General features: G+C 38.5%; 1 protein-coding gene across 2 annotated transcripts in view; it reads left to right on the forward strand.

Moving 5' to 3' along the window:
* Positions 1 to 173, forward strand: part of ube2q1 (ubiquitin-conjugating enzyme E2Q family member 1) — a 35,474-nt gene extending 35,301 nt beyond the window's left edge. For both annotated transcript variants that reach the window (XM_082182267.1, XM_082182268.1), the window contains exon 13: positions 1 to 173. This exon is cut by the window's left edge and continues 885 nt beyond it. The gene's annotated coding sequence lies outside the window, so the exon portion shown is untranslated.
* The last annotated feature ends 5,615 nt before the right edge of the window (positions 174 to 5,788 follow it).

A 5,788-nucleotide genomic window follows, 5' to 3' on the forward strand; every position in this document is an offset into this window, starting at 1 on the left:
CGGTGTGATCCGTCCACGAGAGCGCTCACACACTTATGCACTGTTAGCATGCTTTGGTTATACTGCTTTTATTTTACTTTTTTTTTTTTTTTCATTGTAAGTGTAATTTTGACCATGTACAGTACAATTTGTAAACTTGCATCAAGTTTATGAATAAAGAATTTTAAGAAATACATCAGTGTCTGTTGTTCTGTTTTAGACGTTTAATTCCATCACGTGTGTGTGTGTGTGTGTGTGTGTGTGAGAGAGTGTGTGTGTGTGTTTATTTTTTTGCTTGCACCGATACTAAATTTCTACCGATGACACATTTTTCTGCTTTCTTTTGATTGACAGGTTATAACCGGCCCTGATTATTGGCTGTTTTCATCGATGGCCAATAGTGCAGCCGATACATCAGTGCATCTCTAGTGACTAAAGTAAAGTTACATGTTTATTTTATTATCAGGCAATTGTGAGGGAAGGGAAATGCTAAACCAAAAATAAATGCATATTCCTTTGTGCTTAATTTAATGTACGAATAATTTGAGTTTTTTTATATGAATCCTGTTCAGAATGAGTCTTTTCTCACATTGTCCAGCTTTTAATGTAGTTTGTGTCTATGTGGTGTGTTTAATATGCTTTAAGACCAACCATGTGTAACTTCATAAGTCGACAGCATTGCTGAGTATTTCCTCCTTAAAACTGCAGTGAACCAAAGACAGTCTCAAACACACGCTTTGAAATCGCTGGTGTTTCTGACGTCACAAACTACCTTGTAACCAATCAGATCAACGTGTGATCGTCAACCAGTGGATCTCTGAGCTGAGTGAGTGAGTGGAGGCGGGGTGAATTTGCATATTCATAGAACCGCGCATACTAAATGAGGCGAGGGTGTCGAGTTACACAAGATATTTTAAGGCATGAAGAATTTTTTTTTTTTTAAGAAAAAACATTTAAATATGACATTTTGGTGATCAAAGATGAGTTTAAAGAGATACAATTATTAACTACAGGGGACTTTAAATTTTAAAGTTTTAGTCATTTTGAGGCTCTTTTACTTATTAAATGTACCAAATATGCTGCTTGTATCCGATGACGTTTTACTTGCTTCACATTACGGACCACGGTCACATTTTTTATTTAAAATGTGTTTTAAATTGGAAACTCACATTTCCTACTAAATTTGTGCCCTTATGTCTTGCAAAACAACTTTTCATATGGTATTTTCATACAAGCTTATTAATTTTGGGGGGAAAAAGGTGCAATATGCCGTTTAATCTGGAAAGACTGCTGGGATGAAGATGTGTTGAGCTGGTAATGAAGCGTGTGTGTGTGTGTGTGTGTGTACTTGTACAACTATCTTTGTGAGGACCAGTTTGAGTGTTAGACCAGTGGAGTGAGGACAGAGAGAGTAAAGTGAGGACATGTTGGCCGGTCCTCACTCTCTGAGAGCCTTTAAAGGCCTGTTTGAGGGTCAAGACTTGGTTTTAGGGATAAGGTTATAATGAGGTTAAGGGTCGGTTTAGGGTCAGGGGTCGGGTTAGGCACTTAGTTGTGATGGGTAAGGTTAGGGTAAGCGGCTAGAGATTGCATTGTGTCAATGAATGTCCTCATAAAGATATGTGTGTGTGTGTGTCCAGCAGAGGGCAGCATCAGTCCAGGAACCACAGGACTCTCTCTCTCCTCCTCTCTCTCTCTCTCCTCTCTCTCTCTCTCTCTCTCTCTCTCTCTCTCTCTCTCTCTCTCTCTCTCTCTCTCTCTCTCTCTCTCTCTCTCTCTCTCTCTCTCTCTCTCTCTCTCTCTCTCTCTCTCTCTCTCTCTCTCTCTCTCTCTCTCTCTCTCTCTGTCTAATCCCTCATTCTTTCACAGTGAGTTTGTGTTTCTGGTCCAGTTTCTGCATGTAAAGTCCAGCCACTGATGCGCTGATGTTCTGCTGCGTTCAATACCATGCTTTTAAGAGTCCTTCTGAGAAACACTAATCAATCTCAGTCTTTATCATTAGTCTTCTCCACACTTTCCAACAAATGCACAACAGAGATGAATATGATGAAGTATCGTCTGGATTAAACCGTGTTTCTGAGTCTCTCCAGGAGGTTTATAGCCGATTGTTCAAATAACTCCCAATTATACACTACAGTCGAAAACTTTAATGTTTTTAAAAGAAGTCTCTTATACTCACCAAGGCTGCATTTATTTGATACAAAAAAAAAAGTAATATTGTGAATTATTATTATAATTTATACCATGGGCTGTTTAAATACTCGATTCTGATTGGCTGGAAGGTGTGCAGTAAAACCCTTTAATGCACAGGTAGTTCCAGTCAGTTTGATTACAGTTACAGTTCGAAATGAATCCGCTACTATAAACATTGGTAACCATAGTAACACAGTTACACTTGCAAGCAGAGAGAGAGACTCATATGAAAACGTTTATTTAGGTAGGCTAAATGGATGATTTTTGCATATCGTTTAATTTGTATGGTGAATATGGCAATTTTGAGAAATGGGCCCAGGCACAAGACGAAAAAGAAGACTTGTTGAATGACAAAAAGCGGCACAAAGAATCTAACAATAAATAAATGACATTAGTTCAAATAAGATTGCCTTGTCACTGTCAGTGTTGCCTGTCATTCATAAATAATTTTAATAAATCCATTAAAGAATCATTAAGTTAGCTATATGCGCGCACCGCATCTCTCTCTCTCTCTCTCTCTCTCTCTGTTCCTTCTCTTTCAGTTCTCTGTCTCTCTCTTTAATAATGAATTTAAATAAATGTGATGATTCATTCAAATAAAAAGCAATCCGATGGCTCTACTTTATTTAAAGTGGACGGAGTGCTAGAACTAACTTAAGAAAATAACCGTCATTTTTACACGTCTGTTAAAAAATTACACTGTGAACATCAGTTACAGCTTTAACTTGTTTTTAACTTGGCAAATAACCAAGGTATAAGCGGGATAATCCACAGCTAGCCATGCATTAAAGAATTTTAATGCACTTCGTAGAGGCAACCACCCTCCGCTTCGCGTCGGGCGGTTCTTCGCCTCTACGTCGTGCATTAAAATCCTTTAATGCATGGCTAGCTGTGGATTATCCCTTACGTAAATCATCTGTTCTCTATGTGAATATACAGTAAAGTGTAATTTATTATGTGATCAAAGCTGAACTTCAGCATCATTACTCCATTTTATTCTTTATTATATTTATATTTTTGGGGGGGAATAAAATAAATCAATACTTTTATTCATCAAGGATGAATTAAATTGATCAAAGGTGACAGTAAAGACATTTATAATGTTATAAAAGTTTATATTTCAAATAAATGCTGTTCTTTTAAAGGAACACGGTGACTTTTTGGGACTTTATCTTCTTCCCCGTATCCCCCAGAGTTAGATAAGTCCACACATACCCTTCTCATCTCTGTGCCGTAACTCTGACGCACACACCGCTAGCCTAGCTTAGCACAAAGACTGGAGGTAAACGGCTCCAGCTAGCATACTGCCAGAGCCGATCAGCCCTATACGCACACTACGCAAGGTGCGTAGGGCCCCGCAAATTACTCAAGGCCCCGCCTCCCCTCGTGTCAAAGCGCGTCAATCAATGTTTACAATATCGATGAGAAAATGAAGCGGAACTATCCTTCTGGTCACGAAAAGAGAGAGAAAAAAAACACCATGAGAGTTAATTGCGGCAACAGTTATCAGGTAGACTTGTGTGCTCTCCTCTCAAAGTTTGATGTCAGCAAAGAACAGTAGGCTAAAGTTAAGTTGATGTGCGTTGATTTATTATGTTTAATAAACGACAAAGGACAACGGTGTTTGTTTATAAACTGCAGCTCGGAAAAGATAACCGTGTCGCGCGTTAACATGCGATCATATGAACGTGCATGAAATGAAACGCGCACTTTCCAGCAGAAACATCTGTTGTGAGTGTGAGTTGGGACCAGTACAATATGGGCGTGATGGCACTCCTCATTATAGTTTTAAAACAAGACGATGATTATCTAGTCGCTCAGTCAAGGTTTAGTTACAACTCTGCACTAATGCAATATGGAAAGCAATGTATTGACATTGACTATTGATAGGCTCCATTGAATTTAAAATGTTGATTGGCTGGAGATTCTGGTCAATATGGATGCACATCCCTCAGTAAATAATAACCATCAAGAATCAAGAGTATCAAGAATTACTTTTATCATTTAAAAACACAGTGACATGCTACGGCGCCATTTTAGCTTTTATTCATTCACAGGATATGCATTTTTGATATCAATAATTCAATTTGTACTATTTAAAAATGTGAATTCTTGATATTAAGAATTAACTTTTTACTAGTAACAATGTCTTCTGATATCAGGAATTACATTTTCACTAGAACTAGATAAAGGAGGGATTGTAGTGGGAACACTGGGGTGTCAGGTGTGACTGTGTGGCAATGGCAAATAGTTAATGGCTCACGGGTCAGGTATGAGGGCCCCTAAACAGAATTTTGCTTAGGGCCCCAGGGAGGTCAGGATCGGCTCTGCATTACTGCTCCCCTTCTCAAGCGCTGCGTGCAAATCCCTCCGCAGAAGTAGCAGTGCTTGGCCTCTGAGAATATAGTTCCCAGTATGTGTACGGTTAGAAGATGCTGTGTCTCATGTGACCTTGTTATTTGTACACGCTGTGACTATACACATCACAACATGTAAATAGGAAAATGTTGGTGTTATTTTGTCTCTTATTGGGAGCAGTATGCTAGCTGGAGCTGTTTACCTCCAGTATTTGTGCTAAGCTAGGCTAGCGGTGGGTGCGTCAGACGGAGATGAGAAGGGTGTGTGTGGACTTATCTAACTCTGGGGGATACGGGGAAGAAGATAAAGTCTCAAAGTCGGCGTGTCCTTTAAACTTTCTATTTATCATAGAATCCTGAAATATTTTTGTAGGAGCCATTTTGAGTTTAAATCTAAATTGTTGTGCTATTGGAGCACTAGTATATTTTGTTAGATTTAGGGTCCTTTATTTTGTAGGGACTTTTAGTTTGACGGTCGGTGAGAATGTTTGTAGATAAAGATGGCCGCCTCTCACATTTCTAAAATAAAAGAAAGAACAAGGAAGCTGTTGGAATGTATTAAGCATACAGTTCTTTACATCGCTATTGAAACTCTATTGAATCTTTATTGGATCTCTATTGAATATTTGGACATTATTTTTTGATATTAAGTTGTGCCTTTTTTAACCACCATTTTTCAACCACTTACCAATCGTTTGTTGGATTACTGGAGTCCATACTTTGTCTGCTACTACCAACCTACTTACCTGCCTGCTGCCTGCTTTGCTCTACTTACCTGCCCTGTTTACCTATCTGCTGGAATCCCGTCTCATCCACCTCAAAAAGGTACAATTTAAGTTTCACTGTGTTGGATAGCTTGTCAAAGAAGCTAAGCAATACGTCCCAGCTAAGAGTGGTCCGCCACTACAATAGGTAAAGAACTTTGCAACCATTTACACTGCTTCACAATTGAATTGTTTGGAACCCATGGAAGCATTTGTTTGACTGTTACTGAAGCATAAACGTTTTTTGATACTTTGGAGTTGACGAAGTTTTGGATCTTTTGAGAATTTACCTTTTCAAGTTCACTATTGGAGTGCATTATTGTTTGTTACTGGATTTGCTACTGGAGCGGACTATGATTTTTGCTCAGTTGAAGAGTTGAAGATAACTGTGCTGTGTTATAATTTTTTGAAAAGGAAAAAGAAAATAACATATTTTTTGTTGTTCTCAAAAAAGCTCAAATATGGCTGATGACAAACTTAAAGAGCTTTGCGCAA

Source organism: Leuciscus leuciscus, assembly GCF_965113295.1.
Source record: "Leuciscus leuciscus genome assembly, chromosome: 10".
NCBI lineage: Eukaryota > Metazoa > Chordata > Actinopteri > Cypriniformes > Leuciscidae > Leuciscus > Leuciscus leuciscus.